Consider the following 25165-nt stretch of genomic DNA (forward strand, 5'->3'; position numbering starts at 1 on the left):
TTAGTAAATGATAATTTCAAACATTAAAGCCACAATCAAGCTCAAATATTGCCTTGTGCACGTATTTTATTCAGAAAGCTCTTGCAACTGGCTTTGCCCTCAATAATTATTCCTGGAGCACCAAACTCAAGTTTTTATTTATTGCAAAGGAGGTTTTTCAAAGGGCCATGCTGCATCCGCAACAGGACATTGCCTCAATTTAGAGTTTCTTAATCATGCTTTGTTCTTCCTGCTATCCAGGCAAAAAACGGTGTCATGCTGGGTGTTCCAAAATGTCAAACAATTGAATCTGAAATGTCAAATGCTGAACCCAGCCCACCTATTAACCTGACTCACATTTTGACTCAGATTTTTTTCCATATACCCAGTTTAAAAACTGTACTGATAAAGGCTTGTTTTGGCTAATGCAGTAATTTAGAACCACCAAACAAATGTTGGTTTTTTTGCTACTTAATGCTGCTTTGTTCATGTGAAGGTAGCTGAGGTCAAGTTCACACAAAGAAATGACTGCCAATGAACTTCCTTTCACAGGATGACTCTGATTTACAAATATATGTGGCCATATCTATGGATCAGATGGTTTAAAGGTAAAGGTAAAGGACCCCTGACAGTTAAGTCCAGTTGCAGACGACTCTGGGGTTGTGGCGCTCATCTCACTTTACAGGCTGAAGGAGCTGGCGTTTGTCCACAGACAGTTTTTCTGGGTCATGTGGCCAGCATGACTAAGTCGCTTCTGGAAAAACCAGAGCAGTGCACGGAAACATGGTTTACCTTCCCGCCGGAGCAGTACCTATTTATCTACTTGCACTTCGATGTGCTTTCAAACTGCTAGGTTGGCAGGAGCTGGGACCGAGCAATGGGAGCTCACCCCGTTGCAGGGATTCAAACCGCCGACCTTCCGATCGGCAAGCCCAAGGCTCAGTGCTTTACACCACAGCACCACCCACATCCCCACTGGTTCTTACTCCTGTGTAAATTGGCATAAAATCAAGCAGGCTGCACAGATGCCGATGGATACGTATTTCACACTGTATGATTGCATTATTATTATCTCTCATCTTCCCCCCTCCTAAGAACATTTCAGCCACATCTTTGGAATGTAAGCTGAGCTAATAAAATATATTACATTTCCCATTCTGTATCAAACACCAGCAATGCCAATCACATTCTGTTGTCTCCTGATGGCCCCAGTTGTTCAACCTCATTTAACGTTAATTACTAATGAAAGCCAGCCGTGTTATCAGTACTTCCATTTTTTTATTTTCCAGACTCATACAGTAAACAGGTTTTTAACATGATGTGAGACCAACTAATGGAAAAAGAAAAGCAAACTTTAAGGATTTTCCATCTAACATCTGTTTAATCGCAACAGTTCCTAAAGCAATTTTCTGGAGTCTCGTAGCTGTAAACTTTTGAGTATAAGAAATTGTAAGGTTGTTCAAGCAGAGTTTCTTACGAGGAACAAACAAGCATTACTTAAATGGCCTACGTGGTACAATTTCATCCAAAAAGCCTGGTAGGTATTACAATTGCTTTGATTATTGGGAATCGTATAAAATGTTGATTAATATGACACTGGCACTGGGAATATCAAGACAGGAATAATCTTGATTCAGTTAATCAGAACTAGACTCTAGTTACACAACTTCACTTAGGATGTAGTTCTGCTATCTGTTACACTTGTCCACCAAAGACTATTTTTCTAGAAAAAGAGGTACCAGAATTCACTAGGGTTGTTGCCCAAGCCATTGAGGGCACAATCCAATACTATTTAAGTTGGGTTTAAATCTGTAAAATAAATAAAACAAGCATAAAACCTAGAATTAAATTAGGATTGTGCTTCTTGTGCCCTCTTAAATCCCTATATTCCCCTTGTCTACCGGGACTTTCCTACCCATTCAGTTCCTAGATATTTGGCATTACTTTTATGAAACTTTGTTCTTATGTTGTTGTTTAGTCGTTTAGTCATGTCCAACTCTTCGTGACCCCATGGACCAGAGCACGCCAGGCACTTCTGTCTTCCACTGTCTCTCGCAGTTTGGTCAGACTCATGTTTGTAGCTTCGAGAACACTGTCCAACCATCTCGTCCTCTGCCGTCCCCTTCTCCTTGTGCCCTCCATCTTTCCCAACATCAGGGTCTTTTCCAGGGAGTCTTCTCTTCTCATGAGGTGGCCAAAGTATTGGAGCCTCAGCTTCACGATCTGTCCTTCCAGTGTGCACTCAGGGCTAATTTCCTTAAGAATGGATGTGTTTGATCTTCTTGCAGTCCATGGGACTCTCAAGAGTCTCCTCCAGCACCATAATTCAAAAGCATCAATTCTTTGGCGATCAGCCTTCTTTATGGTCCAGCTCTCACTTCCATACATCACTACTGGGAAAACCATGGCTTTAACTATACGGACCTTTGTTGGCAAGGTGATGTCTCTGCTTTTTAAGATGCTGTCTAGGTTTGCCATCGCCTTTCTCCCAAGGAGCAGGCGTCTTTTAATTTCGTGACTGCTGTCACCATCTGCAGTGATCATTTCCTTGTTCTTATAGGAACAAGGAAAAGAAACATCTTCCTTAGAAACAGAAAACTTGCCTTTACTAAACATAACACAAGCATTCCAAAGTATAACTAAAGTTTTCTGGTTGTTAAAGTAGGCAAATAACACTTCACCATATGGAGCTCAGTTTCTGGTGATAAACCCTGCAAATAGACTCGATTAAAATGTGAGAGTAAAAAAAACTATCCAAATAATTAAATATGCCGTTTTAATTTTTGACTACTTTTTTGTTGTGTGGCAAGAAAGTGGGTGTTATAAAACCCAACTATGATTAAGCTCTAAGGCAGACGTGGGCATACTTGGCCCTCCATATGTTTTGAGACTACAACTCCCATAATCCCTGACCACTGGTCCTGCTAGCTAGGGATGATGGGAGTTGTAGTCCCAAAACATCTGGAGGGCCGAGTTTGCCTATGCCTCCTCTAAGGCTTTAAGTATAAAAGTGATTATCTAGGTCATTTACAGACTGGATTCCACTGGCGTTTGACACAGAAGCTGCCTTGGACACCTCACACCAAGAGATGGACAGCAGCAGTGTGTCTCTGTTGGCGCCTCTGGATTTCTCAGTGGCATCTGAGACAAGCAGCAGTAATAGTCTTCTGAGTCATCTTCATGGGATGGGAACTGGAGTCTTTGCTTATTCCCGATAGGTACTTGACTCAGAAGGTGATGCTGAGGGACTACTCTTCCCCTATGAGCTTCCACAAGGTCCCATCTCCTTCCCTGTGGTGCTCAACATTGACATCTGAAATGGACATTTTAGCCTGAGGGACACAGGGGGCACATGTCAGTGGTGGGCAGTGCCAGAGGATGGGCAATGAATGTAAACGTTACCTTTGTACAGTAAGCTAGATTCTACACACACACATACCTCTACATCCTCAAGTCAGGGAAGCATTATCAGAGATTTATCAAGCCCTTTTTGCTTATTGTATCATGAGTCTAGTAAAAAAGAGCTGTTTCCTTGTTCTTCCCCTGAAGTTCTTAGTTTCTTTTTTTAAACTGATGTCCCTAGGCAATGTTTATTGGTATGATTGCTGTGTGAATATGATGGGCTTTATGATCATACCCTCCAACATTTCTTCAATGAAAATAGGGATATTATTATTATTATTATTATTATTATTATTATTATTATTACACCCATCTGACTGGATTACCCCAGCCACTCTGGGCAGCTTCCAACATAGATAAAAACATAATAAAACATCAAACACTTAAAAACTTCCCTATACAGGGCTGCCTTCAGATGTCTTCTAAAGGTTGTATAGTTACTTATCCCCCTGGCTTGGGGGTCACATAGCTCCATACTTTCCAACATTTCTCCAATGAAAATAGGGACGTCCTAAGGAAAAGCGGGACATTCCAGGATCAAATCAGAAACTGTGATGGTTTCTAGACTGTCCCTGGAAAATAGGCTCTGCTTTATGATGACTTTATGATCTGTTAGCCACCAGGGATTTCTTCTGAAGTAAGACAGGATATACATTTTCAAAACAAGCAAGCAAACAAACAAATAAATAAAAACATTTATCTGAGCAGTGAGGACTCAGGACACACCCTTCTCCCTTTTCTAATCAGAATCAACATTTACTTTATCATTTAACTTTAATTTCGGCATTTGCAGTTTATGAAGATAAGATTGGGTTACCCAAGCAGCAAGTGGCTGAACTGCTGCAGGTAATTCCCTGCAATAAACTCTGTGCACTCCAGCATACATACCTAAACAGATCCTGTTGACTTATGTTTGCTAGTGGTCTAACTCTCACTGAGAGTGAGTTGATTGCGAGGATACAGGACTATTATTTAACTGGACCCTCCGTGGTCTTGGAAACAAGGGGTGAGATCCAGATAACTGAGAATGGAGAAATCGTCTGCTTAACATAGCTCCTGGGATAGCTCAGTCGGTAGAGCATGAGACTTTTAATCTCTGGATTGTGGTTTCAAGCCCCACACGGAACAAAATATTCCTGCATTGCAGGGTATTGGACTAGATTACTCCTGTGGTCTCTTCCAACTCTGCAATTCTATGATTCTTCCCCCTGAGAAGCCAGTCCTGAGGTTCAGGGAATTGCATGGAACTCAGGCAGGAGGCCATAGTTAGGGGCAGCCTGAATGGAAAACGCACCCTTTCCATTCAATCCCAAAAATGACTATATTGATCTTAATTAATGGTTTGTTGGTTTGATAATCCTGGTGTGATCTTCTGAACTTGCACCAAATTCTCATCAAGGATTCCTTTTAACTCCTGGATTTCAGTGCTGGTGGTAGGAGTTTTTTCCCCAATTGGCAAATTGGCACCGGCCACTTGGTTTTTTCGCCTACCTCGTAGCAACTCGTCACAACTTTCTTGGTATTTGGCGGTTAGGCATTGGAATTGGTTGGTGTATGGAAGGGCAGGGTGTGGCCATCGCCTACCCCTTCCTTATGGGTATTCCGTTAAAGGAATCCGGCAGTCGTGGATCCTATCCGATGCCCTGCTATGGCTGGGGGCCATGGCACGACCCCTGGTGACATCTGAGGGGCGGAGTTGAACTTTGAGGTTTTTTCCAGTGCCTACGCCAATACCTCTCACATGCTGTAATCAATAAAGTTGTGGCCTTTTCTAGCCCATTAACTTTAAATACTGTGTCTGTGTGTCTTACTTATCCCCAAGCGTGAGGGGAGGGTCCTCAAATCACAATCCTGGTGTGATCTTCTGAACTTGCACCACATTCTCATCAAGGATTCCTCTTAACTCCTGGATTTTAGTGCTGGTGGAAAGGGAACTACAATAATTTGCACTGGGATCTGAACGTTCCCAGAGAAATTATGTCTTCCGCTTCAGTCACAGCTGATCACATCCCTGTCGGTGGGGGATTTTCAGTGGAAGAATTTGTAGGCCATTTGACTGTAAAAAAAGAGGGCAGCCTGTCTCAAAAGTACCAGGAGGCTCATAACCTACTACCAGAGAGCCTGCTGGTCCATTTACTTTGGACTGATTTAATAAAAGTGGATTCATAGACCAGTTGTCTGGTCATGGTAACCCATCCATCTCTTGGGATAAGAATATTAGTGGCAGTATGTTATTCGTTGAGATAATTACATGATTTTGTTTCTTCTGTTCAGACTTTTTAGATGTTTCGCAGGCTGCTTGGGTGCAGCCAATTTTAAAGGGTGGGAATCCAATAAAAATAAGCAGAGCTTTCAGCAGCAGAACCGTTCAACTGGAGTTGGAATTACGCAACCTGCTTCCTTTTAAGAGCTTGCTGTGCTGTGCCCCTGGATGTTTCCGATGTTCTTCAAATCCCTGGAAAATCATTTCTGCTTCACTTATCCTAAGCAGTGAGCAAGCAGATATTTCTTTGGGGGAAGGTTAGAGATACTGCCAGTTTAATTTTTGAAGCACCGGCGGCTAAAGTGCTGCATTTTTAAGCACCCTCCCCCCCCTGGCAGTGTGCTTATCTCGCTTCCCTTTATCTATCAAGGTATTGATATATCTGCTTTTCTATTGACTCCCAGGCTCTGTTTGCCTTCCTTTTACACCAGCCTCTCTCTAACTCTGCCTTTCAGGCTTAATCCATTTTGTAAGCCTCTCTACAAAATGTCTGCACTTTTAATCATTTTCTTAAATGGGCTTGAACGCGTCGCTATAATGAGAACACAAAAGTAAGTGCTTGCTCTTAGTTTTGCCTTGACTCTATTTCTTTTTGCCTTCTCACTTCCACTGCAACTCCATGGATCAATTTAATGTTTTCATGGAAGCTTCCACCTGGAACTCTTAACTGTTGTTTGAGCAAAACCTTTGCTTCGTTACAATACAATCACCCAAACTGTATGGTTGATTGCCCGATTTTAACTTCTCTTACTCCATCATAAAATTCAGGAGAATGGATAAAAACAGATGATGCACATTTATTGCTGAAATACCCAGTTTAATAAAATGACATTTGCCCGTCATTGAAATTATATCAAAGTTGGTGCCAGGTTAAAGCTGCTATACGTCCAGATTTTCCTGGACATTACAGTGGTACCTCAGGTACTTAATTTGTTCCGGAGGTCCGTACTTAACCTGAAACTGTTCTTAACCTGAAGCACCACTTTAGCTAATGGGGCCTCCTGCTGCTGCTGCGCCGCCAGAGCACGATTTCTGTTCTCATCCTGAAGCAAAGTTCTTAATCTGAAGCACTATTTCTGGGTTAGCGGAGTCTGTAACCTGAAGCATATGTAACCTGAAGCGTATGTAACCTGAGGTACCACTGTACTGGGATTACAAAGGCAGAATTGACGTCCAGAGAGAATTCTCAAAAAGCGGAGCTTTGCCCTGGATCTTTGGCAAGTCAATCAGAAAATCATGTTTTCCTGGCATTTTGGGGGGGCAACCCTATGTCAGGAGAACCTCACTAGGAAGAGTGTGCTGGTGTTATTTAAGCCTATTTGTATGGGGCTGCAATGAGACATTTTCCCAATAATGTTCAGTTCTTCACATTTCTACATACATTTGCAATTCTTTTCCAAAGTCCTCATGAAAACCCATCACTTTAGTGCAAACTTATTCCAATAAAGTGGCACCTTGGTTTACAACCATAATCCTTTCTGGAGGTCTGGCTGTAAACCAAAACAGGTTGTAACCCAAGGCGCGATTTCGCCAATGGGACCCCCCCCCAAATCGGTTGTAATCCCCCCCAAAAAAAAAATGGGTTGCAATCCAAAAAAATGGACACACACTTTCGGGTTTGACATGGTTGTAATCCAAAGCAGTTTCAAAGCAAGGTACCACTGTATACACATTTTGCTATGCCTTTGCAAAGCTTACACATTTTTAAAAGCAGTGTCCCTCTATAAAATGCATTTTGTTAGTTATTTCCACTAATAGATGCATTTTAGGCACAATTTACCCCTGCATATGCATTGCTGTGCACATTTATTTGCCTGGAGAACTGCATTGCAAAATTCAGAGAAGCGTGGCTCTGTTTCGTTTCATGTATGGTTATGGGAGGTACAATTTAGGTATATTCTCTTTTAAATGTGAACTGGATCTGATTTCTCCCACATCGCTACTTGAGGATCCGGCTAGAGATTTCCTATGGTTCCCGGAAACACAAAGAAGGGCATAAAATGGTATCCAAACAAGGAGGCATAATAAAAACACAAGGCTGCTTCTTCACTGCCATCGTTTCCTCATCAATATATTATCAAAACACAAAACTTAAAACAAAGAAAGTGTTTTGCGAGGAGTATATCTGTCTCAGAGAGGGGAAGGCACAGACAGATCTTAAATCTTGATGGATCTTTACCCATCAGCAATTTCAAATAAGGCACAAGGAAATATAATCACTTCAGCTGAACCACCAGGCACAGAGGAGTTGTGTGTCATCCTGACAGTTGTGCTTTGAAGCACATTTTCCAAAAGGAAATACAACTCGAGACTGATATTGCCGCAGAGTAAACCTAGCAATGCTCGCGAAGCTGGCCAAAGCTAATGGACTCGTCTCTTAATAGCTCGCACCCAGCTGGAGGAAATGGGCCTTTCCTTTCCGAAGGAAGGGGAAAGCCATCTGAGGTCAGTTGGAGCTGATGAGGATCGGCTTTCAGTTGCAGCAAGCTGCCTAAATACTGGGGACTCAGGTGGTGGTGGTGCAGCTGCAGAACACTGTCAAGGGAAGAGGATGACTGGGCTTTGCCAGATTTTATTACAGGCCTTCTGTCCCTTTAAGAGCTTGAAACAAGTGCACTATTCCCCTGTCATCATAAGGCAGCACTGGGAGAAGCTACACTAGGGAGATGCCTGCTTTTCTCACAGTGTTTGTATCGCCTATCCCAGATGGAATATGACAAGTCTATAAGCTGTTTATATTTTAAAAATAATATTAAAGAATCTGCAGACTTAACCATTTGCTTGGATAATGGTACACCCCCAAGTGTTTATCAGGATTGCTGGAACTTCCGGTTTGCATTTTGTGAAAAAATTAAATAAGTAAATAAAAAATATATTCCTCACACAGGCACATTGAGTCCTGCGTTGGAGAGAACACCACAAACCTAATTGGGTCAGTTCTGTTGAATTCAGGGGAGGTTACTCGCAGGTAACTTGAATTAGGGTTGCAGCAGGGCAATTTTGTTAGCACATAAGCAGTGCTGGTTCTGTGAATGCCTCCTCAATAGCTAAACAGATCAAGCTCAAGGGAGGGTGCTGTGCTCAAGCATATGTGTTGCATTGCGTGGCGAGTTCCCGCCTCCCCCCAGTGGAAATAAAGACACATCACACAGATATTTAAGGTTAATGGGCTAAATGTGGCCACAACTTTATTGGTTACAGGTGATGAGCGGTATTGGCTTAGGCATTGGTCCTAACTGACTATCCGGCTTCAGCCTGTTCGCTTGAAGACCAGGAAGGGTTAACCACCAGTAGGGGGAGTCCTGCTGATGCACATCAACTAGGAACTCCCCCGGGGTCACCGCTCGGGGGCGTGCCTTAGGCCCTCACCTCCATAGGCTTTGGACAGGGCCACGCCCCCTGGGTTCCTTTATCGGACTACCCTTCAATATTCGGGGGAGGTGATGGCGCTTCCTCCTCCCCTTCCATCTACATAACAATACCAATACGAATGCCTAACCGCCAATACCAAGGAAGTTGTGACAATTTGCTATGAGGTAGGCGAAAAACCAAGTGGCTGGCGCCAATTTGCCAAGTGGAAAAAAATTCCTACCAGGCCTCTTAACGGTGACCAGCCAAGGTCCATAGCAAGGTCAAAGACGAAAACCTTAAACGGTGGGAGGGTGGGAAACTGGAGCAGCTGGAAGTGGCAAAGAGGGAGATCCCTGGCCACTCCTGTCTTAAATGGAGCAGGCCACGCCCCTCCAGGCCAGCCGATTGGCTGGCCAGGGGATGACCCGATCAGGGATTCCCTCAATTGCGCGGAGGCTGAGAGCCAGCCCCCGTGCGCATGGTGGGAGGGTGAAGCCCGCAACCCCATCTCCTTTCTACATCAGAAGTGGCTTTGCAAAATAGCCTGGTTCCAAACAGGGTTGGAAAAGATGTCTGAGTGAAACCTTGCAAAATTTCTGTCACTGTGTGTAGTCAAAGCTGAGCGTGATGGAGCAACAGTTTCACTGCATTTGAGGCAGTTTCATGTTTTCCGATCGAATTTACTTCCAGGAAAGGGCTACGCGAGACCGTGATTTTGCGGCCTCGGGTGACAGTTTCAGGCCTCGAGCAGAATCCTTTATCTTCCTAAATGGGGGGGGGGCGCTGAAGCGGTGACCCACGTCCCCCTAGTGGCAGTGATCCCAGGGTTCCCCGCTAAAGGAGTCTTGAGCGGAGGCAATGGCCATACACCGAGAAGTTGTCATTGCTCTCCCATGTGACAGCAGCAAAATGGGGGGTGGGCTCTCTGCTTGAACATATGTTCTCCAGAGCCAGCCCAATCCCCACACACTCTGGATAACCCTGATATCTCCCAGATCTCCAGCTGGGGACTGGGAAGTCTAAACGCCCAATGCCTGAGCCAAGGTCTCCCTACATCTAAAACTTAATAAGGTTGCGGCCAATTTTAATCCCATAGCAGTTGTCTTGAGTCATTATTCTGCTTGGGGGTCGCCTGGGTTTGGGGGGACTCCGCCTGTCCATGCAAAGGGCTACAGCCGGTGTGACAAATACGTAGCCTTCCAGAGGTTGCTGAATGACAATGCCCATCACCATTGGCAATTGCTCATGCTTTCTGGGGCTGGTGGGAGTTGTATTTGAGCAATAACTGGAGGACAGAAGGTTCCTAACACTTGTGTTTTGGATTGCAGCTGAAGCCTGCAGTTCTCAAGGAGGTAGCTCCTATTAAACTGTTGATTTAGAGATGGGGGTGATATATTCCTATAAGCATCATAGAGAAGCCACAGTTATTTGTACATATTCCATTCTAACTCTTCCTTTCCACCAAGGATCTCAAGGTTGTGAAGATGTTTCTGCTCTCCCCTCCTGCCACTCAATATCCCTCATATCATAAAGCAGTGTTTCTCAAACTTGGGTCTTTCACTGTCGTTGACTCCCATCATCCATAGCTAGCAGGAGCAATGGTCAGGGAAGATGGGATGATACGGGGCCCAGTACAAACTATCCAGGGCTCAGGTCCACTGTGTTATCCACTGATGGCTGCTTACCTGATTTGGAGGTGAGCGGCCGTTGCAACCCACCTCGGCCACTCCCTTCTTCCCATGGAGATCACCATCTTTGATTCAGCCCTTGCTGTTTTCCCCTGGTCACCACAGAGCATATTGGGTCCCACCAGGACCTGCTGTCTGAATTCAGCCAATCTGTAGCAGCCTGGGGGGTAGGGCTTGGAGAGCAGACCTGGAGGCTGCAGGCTTCACTCAAGTTCACTCCCCAGCCATAAAAGTCAGCCAGTGCTGCACTCACCAGCTCAGTCCAGGGTTCAGGCCCACTACATTACCTGCTAACAAGCGCTCCTGCTTTCATGTGGGCCTAGTATATGACCTAGTATATGTGCTGGAGGCAGAGTTAAACATGTATGTGAAATAAACATGCCTGCATTTGCAGTGGTCGTATCTTAATTTTTGACAAACTAAAATGAATATTAACTGCAGCACATACTTAAAAATTATGCATAATGTGTGTGCTAGTTTTACCAAAGGTGTGTGTGCATAACTTATTCTTTTAGGCAATATACCGTATATGATTTCCGTTTACAGTACCTTATTTACGGCATTGCTGCAATTGCCAGATGGATCCATAAAATAATGGTGCTATGAATGATATAATTTGTATTCCCTAATTACAATCATGAAGTGTTTTATTTTCCTGTAAAAATGTGAGCCAGTAGGGTACCAGGCATAATGGGATTAAATATGAATGGTGTTGAGCTGTGAGTGAGTAGGCAGGTTTACAAATAGTGAAAACTGCATGTTACTGTAGAGTCAACAGTTCCTTAACAGAATCATAGAATTGGAGTGTTGGGACCCTGAGGTCTATCTAGTCCAACCCCCTGCATCCTAAACATGCTAAAGTTGATGTTTGTATCCATGTATTTCAGTCTGGACAAATGTAAGCATCTGCACTTAGGCAGAAAGAACCAGATGGGGGACACCTGGCTTACTAGCAGCACATGTGAAAAGAATCTAGGGGTCTTGGTGGACCACATGCTTAACATGAGTCAACAGTGATGTGATGCAGAAGCAAGAAGAAAAAAGTGAATGCTATTCTAGGCTGCATCAACAGAAGTATAGTGTCCAGATCAAGGGAAGTAATAGTACCACTCTATTCTGCTTGGTGCTTTTGAATTATGGTGCTGGAGGAGACTCTTGAGAGTCTCATGGACTGCAAGAAGATCAAACCTATCCATTCTGAAGGAAATCAGCCCTGAGTGCTCACTGGAAAGACAGATCCTGAAGCTGAGGCTCCAATACTTTGGCCACCTCATGAGAAGAGAAGACTCCCTGGAAAAGACCCTGATGTTGGGAAAGATGGAGGGCACAAGGAGAAGAGGACGACAGAGGATGAGATGGTTGGACAGTGTTCTCGAAACTACCAGTATGAGTTTGACCAAACTGCGGGAGGCAGTGGAAGACAGGAGTGCCTTGCGTGCTCTGGTCCATGGGGTCACGAAGAGTCGGACTAAATGACTAAACAACAACAACAACATTCTGCCTTGGTCTGACCACAGTTGGAATACTGTGTCCAATTCTGGGCACCACAATTTAAGAAGGATGTTGACAACCTGGAAGGTGCGTAGAGGACGCAACAAAGGTGATCAAGGGTCTGGAAACCAAGTCTTATGAGGATTGGTTGATGGAGCTGGATATGTTTAGCCTGGAAAAAGAGGAGAGTGAGAGGAGATATGATAGTCATCTTCAAATATCTGAAGGGCTGTCACATGGAAGAGGGAACAAGCTTGTTTTCTTCTGCTCTAGAGAGTAGGACTCAAACCAATGGCTTCAAGAAAGGAGATTCCCACTAAACACCAGGAATAATTGTTTGACACTAAGAGCTGTTCGACATTGGAACAGTCTCCCTCAGAAGGCTGTGGAGTCTCCTCCTTGGTGGCTTCTAAGTAGAGGGTGGATGGCTATCTGTCATGGATGCTTTAGCTGAGATTCCTGCATTGCAGGGGGTTGGACTAGATGATCATGTCCCTTCCAACTCTACGATTCTATAATATAAATTATGTACACTGCGTGTGTGTGTATATATATATATATATATATATATATATATATATATATATATCTCACAAGGCACTACTGCTTTATTTAGGCTGATGGTTGGATTGGCAGCTTGAGAGGATAGATAGATCATGCCTTTGTGTGTTTTTTATCTTAGTCAGTAAAAAAAACCTCTTGGGAGCATTTTGACCATTTAATATCCAATGGACTTGATTCCACTCTTAGCTAAGCCAGTTCCCTCTGTATAATAAGTCTATTGACTTCATTAGAATTATGCCTGATTTCTACCTGTGAGGAAAATTAAACCTTATGCACAATCTCTCAGTCCCTTGAGGCCTTATGCAAACTACCATCAATTCTATCCGGCATGTGTAATCTAAAAGAAAATTGAACAATATATTTTATAAATGAATCCTACCATTGTTCTTTGTTCATTTCTGCAAGATGGTACAGTGTGTGCTATTTCTTTACTTGGTAGTATTTTATATAAATATGAAGGTAAATTAAATGGTGTGTTGTAAGTACTATTTGCAGGGAGCAGAAATTGTACTCCGCTTTCCAAGAGTTAGATTACCTGTGTTGCTTTTAACGACAAAAGCAATTATTTGTATAGCCCTCTCAATTTGCTTTGGGAATTTTACAACTAAACATTAAGAAAATGCTTAATGGAGTCTACATACTTTTTAAGAAAACACACAGCATTAGAGTGTTTTCAGAGAAGTATGTCAACAGCACAATTTTGAACATTTATATATTCAGTGTTCTAAGGATGCTGTTATGAGTTCTATGGATGGAAGGATCTATATCTGGTCTGTATTAATTTTGCATGTGTCATCCCAGTTTGCCCAATTTCTGAATTTATCTGTGTCCACTTGCGTCCCTAACAATCCTGCAGGTATTTGCCCTAGGGAAGAACCTTCCCCACACTTTCTAATAGTAAGTTAGGTGAAATTGAATCTGTTATAAAAATTTGAGCCACTGTTGCTTGCTAGGTGGATTGAGAAGACAGGTGCAAATACATCTATAGCTTGCTGCTTAATTCAGGGTGGGGAAAGCCTTTTTGATGTTGCTGTTGCCCAGGCAGGTGCATTATGAGAGCAGCAAAATAACCAGACTGTGCAACAGTGATGGGATAAAAATCAGGCCAAATCTTTATTGACAGCAGCAGGTGGGGCAAGGGTTAGCATGGCATTGGGTCCCGGGATCAGTTCATCATTCCACAAGCCCCATGTTGATGGAATGGATTCACTGGGTTTGGATCACTCCAAACAAGTACAATGAGAGTTGGCCAGTGTTGAACCTTGCCGTGGTGCAAGCCAAGCAAACAAAGTCTCAGTGGAGGACCAGGGTGCAGATTCCAACCAGGCAGATACCGAACCCATGGTTGGGTTTTGTCATGATCAATTCTCCCCTCAGGCCCCTTATAGGGCGCTCCCTATACTTGATCCTGCCCAATGCCATTTCCGCTCTCAAACTAACAACGTTCATTTGCCTTACAAAGGAAGGCCATAGTTTCACTGGGGGAAAGACGATAAAATCCCCAACTAAGTGCCAATCAGGCTGAGAATAGAGAGAGAGAGAGAAATCCTTTCTGGCCCTGTCAACCAGTGACCCAAAATTGCTCAGTGAAGGCTCTAACCTGAGGGCAGGTGGGTGGGAAGCTCTCAAAGCAAAATGGCCTTGAGCTCCAGGGGAAACAGCCTTATATAGGCTTTCCCCTCCCCTCTACAGCAAGGGCTCATGGGCAGCTTTTTCCCATGAGCCCATCACACAGAGAAGATATGGGGCAAAACCTTGCCCAGTATTTTGCTGCAATCTATGGGACATGGCGCCGTTGGCCAAAGGCGTCCCATGCTTATTGGGCATGGAATGAGGCTTCTTAAACCATAGAGAATCAGAAAACCTTGTTGATCTACTGCAAATTAGACCAGGGATGCACCAGCAAATCTCACCCTAGCTTCTGCTAGGACCAAAGCTCTCTAATCAGTCATTGCAAAAGAATTGTGATTGATGCACAGTATAATAGGATAAAATGGCTGCTTCTCTCGCAGCGTGGCTTCCTGTGCATTATCCTAGGCATGCATAACTTCAGGGTTAAGTATCTATCAAATTAACACTTCCTGCCCTTATTGAAGGCATGATGGACAACATTCTGGAGGCAGTTCTCCCATAGGAACAAGTCTTTGTAAGGTTGACCTTCAAATGTCCCTTGCTGCTGTAAATGGTTGGCCAAAGAATGAAGCGTGAGAATAAATCAAATATGTTATTGTTTGTCCCATAACTTTGAAGGTTTCATTTTATTCCTGGCATCTCCAAAGTCTGTTTTCACAGGTCTTAATTGCCTTTAAAATAGTCCTCAGAGAACAGTAAGGCAACGTTTTCCTATCTTCTTTAAAGCCATTGCAGACTTGTGCTTGATATTTCCCAAGCCCTTTGAAATTAGAATTTCATGTACTGTGCGCACATCAGTTCAGCTCAGATGTTTTCCAAAAGCAAATTGCCTTGGAATGCTGTTTCCATTAGTTTTACACAGAGTGGATATGGCCACAAACCTGAATCTCTTTCCGTGTCAAAAAAAGTTCTCAGCAAATCCCTTCCTGATTGGCACTGGCTCTTTAACCCTCTGAAGCAAATATTCATATAACAGAAAGTAAGTGCTTAAAAGAGGTTTTGGTTGTTGTTTTTTTTCTTTTACAGAGGTTACTATTGTTTAGAATTTCTCTGTGATATTTTTTTTTAAGCATTAAAAAGGAAACCTCCCACTTTGGATTACGGCGTTGGTGTGACCCATTTAACTCATTTATTTTCAAGTTTGTTGGAAACAACAGCTGTTGCAGAACAAAGATAAAGACACAAGACATAACCTTCTGGGTTTTTTGGCAGAACATCACACAATTTACATAAAAATAAGCTGCATTCTTCACAAAGGATGGAGCTGATACAATAACTTCTCCACAAACCTATTTATATGAAGTGTGCTTATTATTTAGGGATTTAACCGGCAGAGAAAAGGCACCTAACCCTGTATCCAGGTACCCTGATTACGACAATCGCTCTTGGGCTGTAGCTAAGGATGTATAAGCATCACTTTTGTAGCAGCTTTATCTTAGGGAAACAGCAAAGCAGGTGCCAATAAATTAAGATGCTCTGGTTCAAGAGAACAAGTCTAAATCACAATTCTTTATTAAAGCCTCTTTCTTTCAGACAGAAATATTTATTTATTCAATGTCTGAATCTAACCATTGGTCCATCGAGCCCAATACTGTCTAAATTGAGCGGCAGTTGCTCTCCTAAGTTTCAGACAGCAGTCTAAATGGAGATGCCAGGGACAGATTCTGCAAACTTCTGCCTGTGAAGCTAGAAAAGCAGCAGATATATCCTTAGAAGCATTTTCACATTACAGTGGTACCTTGGTTTTCGGACAGCTTAGTTCTCAAACATTTTGGCTCCCAAACATCGCAAACCCGGAAGTGAGTGTTCCAGTTTGCAAACTATTTTGGAAGCCGAATGTCTGACGGGGCTTCCGTGGCTTCCAGTTGGCTGCAGGAGCTTCCTGCAGCCATTCAGAAGCCACGCTTTGGTTTCTGAATGTTTTGGAAGTGAAACAGACTTCCGGAACGGATTCTGTTTGACTTTCGAGGTATAACTGTACTGTTATTTGTCTCTGAATTATTATTAAAAATATTAATAAAACTGTTATGCATTAATCATCTTCCTCATATGTGCGAAGTTCATATGCAAAATATAAAAAAGCAAATTTAAAGAGTTGTAAAACAGCACAAAAAATAACAGAAGACAATATTTACCGGTAAAACAATACAGAATGGACACCTGTGGCAGACACCTTTCATCCTGCTGGGAAAACCTGTTGGAACAAAAATGTCCTCAATGTTTCTGCATTTCAGGTGCCCCCAAAGGCTTTATTTGCAACTGGGAAGAAGTTGTTAAATGCCATTGGGTCAGGGTGAGCTTTTTCAGCCTTTTTATCTCCTTCAAAGCAGACATCCCACTTGTGTTCACCACAACCTGAACTCGCCTAGTCATGCCCCCCCCACAACTAGCTTTGCTCAGCCATGAAAGGAAGGGTTCAAGAGGGCAGATTATTTGCTGCATTCTCACAAGCAAAACCTGAAACTGATCCCACAAAAACAACTTGGCGGGACATCGGAAACCTCACTTAGAGCTCATCAATTGTGTTCCCGAGCCAGACCAGCGAGAACAGCCTCAACATGGACATTGAAGTCTGCTAGGACGAGAGTCCTAGGTTTCTCCAACAACTCTCCAGAGACTCCCTCCATCAGCTTGGTCACAGAGGTTGCTGGGCAACAGGGTAGCCATGAAAACCATCAGCATCCCCAATCTGTATCTTTGATCTGCTACCAGGTGCAGGCCCAAAGGGCAGCCCCTAAATGCAGAGGTTCCCTGCTGAATGTTTCTGGACAATGGCAACACCCATTTGACTCTTCATTATGTGCATAGCTGTCAACTTACAGATTTGAAAATAAGGGACCAGCAGCCTCGAATATAAGGGATCAGAAGTCAAAATAAGGGATTTTCCAAGTACAGGTATGTTCAACTTCATAGCCCCTCCAAGCCAAAGGCAGAAAGCCCAGCCAGCAGCCAAACGAAGCCTTAAGCAGTGGTTCCCACTGCGTAGCAACCCGGCAAAGGGGATGAAGCAAGGAAAACCACCGTCACCTCTCCTCTGGGAAGCGCTGAGCAAAGGCGAGTCCCCAGGCAACATGGCCGATTTGATCAGCACAAGGCATGCAAGCTCCACCCCCCAGTTGTTCTTAGACTCCTTATTGGGTGAGCAATGCAGCCAAGCAACCCAGTTGGAGCCTCCCTCCTCCCTGGCCGGCAGGGAGGGAGGGAGAGGAGCTGCTTCCTTTGAAACCCAGGAAATTTAAGGGACATCATCAATAAGGGACAGCAGCAGGACACGGCGCTGGGATAAGGGAGTTTCCCGCCAAATAAGGGACAGTTGACAGCTATGCTTGGAAAGCATCAGTTGTGTTCCTGAGCCAGACCAGTGAGAACAGTCTCAACATGGACATTGAAGTCTACTAAGACGACAGTCCTAGGTTTCTCCAACAACTCTCCAGAGACTGCCTCCATCAGCTTGGTCACAGAGGTTGCTGGGCAACAGGGTAGCCATGAAACCATCAACATCCCAGATCTGTATCTTTGATCTGCTACCAGGTGCAGGCCCAAAGGGCAGCCCCTAAATGCTGAAGTTCCCTGCTGAATGTTTCTGGACAATGGCAACACCCATTTGACCTTCCATTATCTGCTAGTGGTATACCAAGTATTCTAGCAGGCGAAACTGGATCAGATCCACTCCTCCCAACACCCGTACCCAAATCTTGCTGATGAATGCCAGATTGGCTTCTCCATTCTGTCTTGCCAGCTGAGTGAGATATTGTTATGAACAAACTGGGCATTCAGGTAAAAAAAACCAGTTGAAATGGATGGCATTTTGGTGACTGAGCAATCATGGTCTTGGGACTCCAGGGTGGTATGTATAGAAAAGGAAACTGTATGTAATCATTTGAAAATCTATCTCTTCTGAAGGAATTTTCTTTCCTGGGCCATACCTTTGGTGCTCCATGGACTAGAAAAGGCATCCCCATTATCACTTATTCCACAATTCCTAGACACCTATCAAAGATGCAAAAGTTGCATCTGTACCATACATTTAAAACACAGCTGTACCCCTTTAACAGCCATGGTTTCCCCTCAAAGAAAGTTGAAGAGTTCTGAGGGTTGCTAGGAGACCCCTATTACTGTCACAAAGCTACATTTCTCAGAGCTCCTTGGAAAGAGGAGCTGGTTGTGTGTTGAGGTCCCCAAGACACCCCAAATAACTCACACATCACAAAGTAATTTTGTTTAAGGCTTTTGGCATAAATTTTGGCCACAACTTTATTAAAATACAAAAAATGTGAGTGGTTGCTTAGGCATTGGTTGCGACTATCTGCCCCCCCCATGGGGGGTAGACTGACATTTTGAAAGCCTGCAAATGTAAGAAAAGGGGAATACATTTTGGGGATAGCGATGGAGCAGGGATCCTGCCCTCAGCCCTCCCCAAATGCAACCAGGGGCCCTTGCGTGGCCCTAGCCCCTTGACAGGGTTTGGACAAAAGCAATGTTGAGCCCCTGTATTCCTTTAATGGAATATCCTGCAGCAGCAGCATTAGAGGGGCAGGCACAGCCAATCCATGCCCCTCAACCAACCAAACCATAAACCAATGCCTAACCGCAACCTTGCAAGTTGTGACAATTTGCTACGCAGCAGGCAAAAACCAAATAGCACCAGCCAATCAGCCAGATGGACAAAATTCCTACCGGGCCCCTGCCCCAAGAGCAGACGACCCCATGACAGGCATAGCAAGGTCAAAGCGAACAACCCTAATTCTAGGGAGGGGGGGACGGGCAATCCGATGCACAAAGCGAAAAGAGTAAGCTCTACGCTTCATGGAGGGAGTTTTAACATTTCTGGCTGTCATTCACAGAATGGCAACATTAACTTCTTCCCAACAACAAGGGAAGCCCAATCACAACAGTGGCCAATGATCAATTAGCCCGCCCCACAACTTTGGAGTATCTTGTCGGCCCCCACCGCAACACATGCTCTCCATGTAGGAGAACATGCTTTGTTAAACCACTCTGGGAATTGTAGTTTGGGGAGAAAAATTGGGATCTCCTAATAATTCTCAGCACCCTTAACAAGCTGCAGTTCCCGAATTTTTTCGGGAAGCCATGATTTTTAACAGTACTATAATACTGTTTTAAATGTGCACTGCAGATGAGGCCAAAGCCTACATACAAGCAGGTATTCAATGACAAAAATACAGAAGAATTAATAGGCACCCACCATTTATGTCTTCATTAACAAAATGTTGGAGGGTGAGAAACATTTTGTTAACTATCACAACACTTTTATTGTTTGTGTTAGGAAGGCTCGAAGTCAAAGGTAGCCAATAAGTGCTAAACATGCTGTGAGGTTGTTATACATTATTATTATCATTTTAACATAGACAAGAAAAGCAAAAGGAAGTTGCTAAGTTTTGTTCCCGACCAAACTGTTTGTTAAAAAGCCAGACAAAGAGGAATGACATTTCTATATATCACTGAAAGGTCCCTACGGAATACCACACTGTGCAACAGCTGTTAAGATACCTATAATACACCTTCCCCATGAATTGCTCTTGTGTGATTCAGGAAATTAGGTTTGCAAGACAGATTCCATTTCTTCATGAATATATAATAGTATATTAAGCACAGTTTACCTGTTTGCACAAAGAACGCTGTGAGATGCTTCTACAGAAGACATTCCTGTTTTTGCCTCAATGTTGCAATATAATGAATTTATTTTAATTAGCAATGGGCATCTTGAGACAGAGATTTGATTAAAAGATTTAAATAAGATAAATGTTACAGAGCCCTTTTTTAAGATTTTATTGATAATCTTCCACAAAGTGTCTACACATGCATTTATCCTCATTGTACTAGATATCTGATGAAAATGACTTATGACATTCCTATTTTTCCATAGCCTACAGCATTCGGAGTTGAGTATTGGAAAATCAGGTGAAAATGTGCAAGAGAAAACAGCACAGTGATGTGTTTTTATGTGCGTGAAGAGGATGCCAGGATGATTCCTGACTATCATGCTAAGCCACGGCTGTTGGGCGTTGGATTCCAACATCTGGAGCTCCACGGGCTTCCTATCCCTGGTTTAAATCCATGTAACACTCAGGTGGATCTTTTCCTGAAAAATCTCCTCTGCGAACGTTGGTGTCAAATATTTTATTAGTAGATAAATAGGTACCGCTCCAGCGGGAAGGTAAACGGTGTTTCCGGCTCGCCAGAAGCGGCTTAGTCATGCTGGCCACATGACCCCGAAGCTGTACGCCAGCTCCCTCAGCCAGTAAAGTGAGATGAGCGCCGCAACCCCAGAGTCGGCCACAACTGAGCCTAATGGTCAGGGGTCCCTTTACCTTTACCTTTATACCATCTCCTGTGTATTTTTGAGAGAGAGTACAACTGTCTGGACAGCTGAAAACCAGACCATTGGAATAAGTATCTTCTCAGCTCCCACTGACACTGATTTGTCATTCACTCATTCAGACCAATGCCCCGACCATCTGCATCTTATCAAGGTAAACAGCGTTTCCATGTGCTCTGTTTTCCATCACGGTCTGCTGTGCTCCAGAAGCGGTTTAGTCCTGCTGGCCACATGACCTGGAAAGCTGTCTGTGGACAAACGCTGGCTCCCTTGGCCTGAAAGTGAGATGAGTGCCGCAACCCCATAGTTGCATTTGACTGGACTTAACCATCCAAGGGTCCTTTACCTTTTTACCTTTACCTATTTCATTCCACCCCTCCTCCTGCTTATCTGGTCCGGTGCTTGACTCCGTACAGCGTTTTTCCTGCCTGCATTGTAGCTGTTTCATTTTGTGCTGTTCTTTTGGTTTCCACCACCCCAACCTCCCTCATCCCTCCAGTGACCAACCTGCCAGGAAGCTACTGTAGTGGTTCTGTCCACACTCAGTGAGCCACTTCTGGATAAAAGGCACTGGAAGCCAGGGGAGTGCTGAGAGGACAGAAGGGATAACACATTGGAAGATGTGATGGACAGAGCCTGGGTCGGCCTCCTGATGATCCAGAAACCAATCAGGTTTTGGTGGAGTATCATCCAATCAGCATGAAGAATATAGCAACTACAGTGGTACCACAGGTTAAGAACTTAATTCGTTCCGGAGGTCCGTTCTTAACCTGAAACTGTTCTTAACCTGAAACTGTTCTTTAGTTAATGGGGCCTCCCACTGCCACCACACTGCTGGAGCACGATTTCTGTTCACATCCTGAAGCAAAGTTCTTAATCCAAGGTACTATTTCTAGGTTAGCGGAGTCTGTAACCTGAAGCGTCTGTAACCTGAAGTGTCTGTAACCCAAGGTACCACTGTATATCTCTTCAGCTAACAGAATAGTGGGAATACCCCAGAATAAATCTTTGCTATCCCAGGAGAGCAGCTGAGATGAACCAGCATAAACAATAGTTAAGGACAGTGTTAGAAACTGAGGTGTGAAAGGAGCTAAATGGCACCTTAAACCTAGGTTATGGGTGCAACAATGGAGTGTCTGGGCACACTTTTTTAATAACAAGAGTACAAAGTTGGAAATGCATGAACTGCAGCTGTCAGGGGCTGGGCAGGGGGGGAGGAAGAGGGGAGACCACCTCCCCATTCTGACACTTCCAGCGAGGAGGAAGAGGAAGACAGTACAGATTTGCAATAGGGGTTTGTGGGAGGTCACAGCTCAGAGGCAGAGGAAGGGAAAAATGGAGAAATCATGGGAGAGGAGGAGGCAGAGCTGGAGCAGCAGCTGGCTGACGTGTTGTCACTAGAAAGCATTCCAGACCCATCATCTCCCAGAACCCGGAGAGCCTTTAAAGTAGGAGAGCAAAGAGCTCAAAGACAGAGGGCACGTAGCAGAAGAGCCAGTGTGGTGTAGTGGTTAAGAGCGGTAGACTTGTAATCTGGTGAACCTGGTTCGCGTCTCCGCTCCTCCACATGTAGCTGCTGGGTGACCTTGGGCTAGTCACCCTTCTCTGAAGTCTCTCAGCCCCACTCACCTCACAGAGTGTTTGTTGTGGGGGAGGAAGGGAAAGGAGAATGTTAGCCACTTTGAGACTCCTTAGGGTAGTGATAAAGCGGGATATCAAATCCAAACTCCTCTTCTTCTTCTTCTTCTTCTTGAAGTGTCATGAATGAGGAAGTGGGAGAGACGGGGATGGGGTGGAGATTCACTTGGGACAACGCCATTATCCAAGAGGCTGGGTTCTATAGCCTTTCTCTGTAAAGTCTGAAATAAAAAAGGACTGTAGGAAACTTTTCCTTGCCTTTATACTTTCCTGGGCAACCAACCAGGGGCCAGTGATAGCATCCTGACAGCAGCTAAAATATTATGCTCATTTTTCACATGGTCTAGTCCTTCCCCTGCCCACCCCCCTAATATTCTTAAGAGGGTCTCTTCTCCCTCTGGAAGTGGGGAGTTAGAAAAAGGTATTCCTTTCTTTCCACTCTGCAGTTTTAGTCTGAAATCTTAGGCACAGTACTGCACCCAGAGCTCAGAAACTGCTCACACTAATAAAATTCCCCGTCACAAAATGTGCCAAGAACAAATGAATTTCGAACACTGGTTAAGGGGAAAACTCTTAGTGACCTGAAATTGGAACAGTTGAGCTGAGTACATGGTATATAAATATTGTAATACCAGTTGCTGGGTTTAGACCACAAAGTGGTGATAGAAGAAGAAGAAGAAGAGTTTGGATTTGATATCCCGCCTTTCACTCCCCTTCAGGAGTCTCAAAGCGGCTAACAATCTCCTTTCCCTTCCTCCCCCACAACAAACACTCTGTGAGGTGAGTGGGGCTGAGAGACTTCAAAGAAGTGTGACTGGCCCAAGGTCACCCAGCAGCTGCATGTGGAGGAGCGGAGACGCGAACCCGGTTCCCCAGATTACGTGACTATCGCTCTTAACCACTACACCACACTGGTGTAGGAAACCAGGAATATTATACTCAATACACACACACACACACACACACACACACAATTGTCAAGAGGCTGTCTGCATTACAGGGGCCTATTGCAACATTTTCTTTTGGTACCAAAGTTTCAATTTAATTATGTAACAAACTAAACGTTAAATTAATTTATGGTTCCCACTCAGGTTTTACTCCCAAAGTACTGAAACATGTGTTTACTGCTTACAGTCGAAACTTATTGATTTCCTTTAGGAATTCATTCTTGTCGAGTGTGAATAAGTCCATCTATTTCACATTCACATCAACAATTGAAATTGTGTGAAGACATCTTATTTTCCCTTTGGTTACAAGCTCTTTTTATTTTATTTTTAAAGTCACATTTACATTTTTTTCCCTCTTCACATTTAGTACGGATGAGATTTGAAAACAATATTGCTCTTCAGATGGTAAAGAAATAACATTTCTCTTATTTGACACAAGAGATGCTCACCAAGAGATTGCATTACGATGCTGTCTCCTTTTTCTATGCATGACTGAAAAATCATACACAAGTTAAGAGTTGTGCAGAAATAGCCTCTTGAAATTGTCTGTTTTATTTGCGGGCAGAGAAACTGGGGAGACTATTTCGTCAAATTTCTCCAGGGGAAGGAGAAACCCAACAATTTCTTGGGCATAGCACTCACTATTAGAAGTGGCAGTACCACTCATTTTTTCCCTTTCTTCATAATATTTTTTTTCTGACCTGCTACAGCAGCTGTGTGGGAAGCCAACACGGACCCTGCAATCATCTCCTGAGGCCCTTCTTTGTGTGTTCTCTCCACAAAATATCTGTAGAGAGGCAACATGAAAATGGGCCTTTTCTATTGTGGTTTCCCGTTTGTGGAACACTCTTCCCAAGAAGGCTCGCCTGGCACCTTCATTATATATCTTTAGGCACCAGGCAATGACATTCCTCTTCCCCCAGGATTTGGGCTAATTCAGGGGTCAACAAACTTTTTCAGCAGGGGGCCAGTCCACTGTCCCTCAGACCTTGTGGGGGGCTGGACTATATTTTGAGGGTGGGGGATGAATGAATTCCTATGCCCCACAAATAACCCAGAGGTGCATTTTACATAAAATGACACATTCTACTCATGAAAAAACACACTGATTCCCGGACCGTCCGCGGGCTGGATTGAGAAGGCGATTGGGCCGAATCCGGCCCCTGGGTCTTAGTTTGCCTAGGTAAAGGTAAAGGTATCCCTGACCATTAGGTCCAGTCACAGATGACTCTCGGGTTGCACGCTCATCTCGCTCTATAAGCCGAGGGAGCCGGCGTTTGTCCATAGACAGCTTCCGGGAAAGTGGCCAGCATGACTAAGCCACTTCTAGCGAACCAGAGCAGCACACAGAAATGCTGTTTACCTTCCCGCCAGAGTGGTACCTATTTATCTGCTTGCACTTTGACGTGCTTTCGAACTGCTAGGTGGGCAGGAGCTGGGACCAAACAACTGGAGCTCACCCCGTCTCGGGGATTCGAACTGCCAACCTTACGATTGGCAAGCCCTAGGCTCGGTGGTTTAGACCACAGTTTGCCTACCCATGGGCTAATTAAACAATCTATGACCTTTTAAACTGTGGGAGTTTATTGCTTTTATTTGTTACTAGGTTTCACATTTTTGTGTCCTTACGTTGTAAACTTATTTCTGAGTAAGCATGCATAGTATTCGACTAGGACTGGACAAATAAGTCTTTTTCAAATTTGTGTCACTTCCTCGTGTGTTCCATCACACTTCCACATTCAAACTGCTTTTTATAAGGAAGTTATATTTTTGTGGCAGGGAGCTTGACCAGTGCTTTAGAATGTCATTGAAAGCATTGAACAGTCTACAACTCCTTAGTGTCAAATCCAATTTCCATTTCCATTTATAG

The sequence above is a fragment of the Podarcis raffonei genome, chromosome 10 (assembly GCF_027172205.1).
Source record: "Podarcis raffonei isolate rPodRaf1 chromosome 10, rPodRaf1.pri, whole genome shotgun sequence".
Taxonomy (NCBI): Eukaryota; Metazoa; Chordata; class Lepidosauria; order Squamata; family Lacertidae; genus Podarcis; species Podarcis raffonei.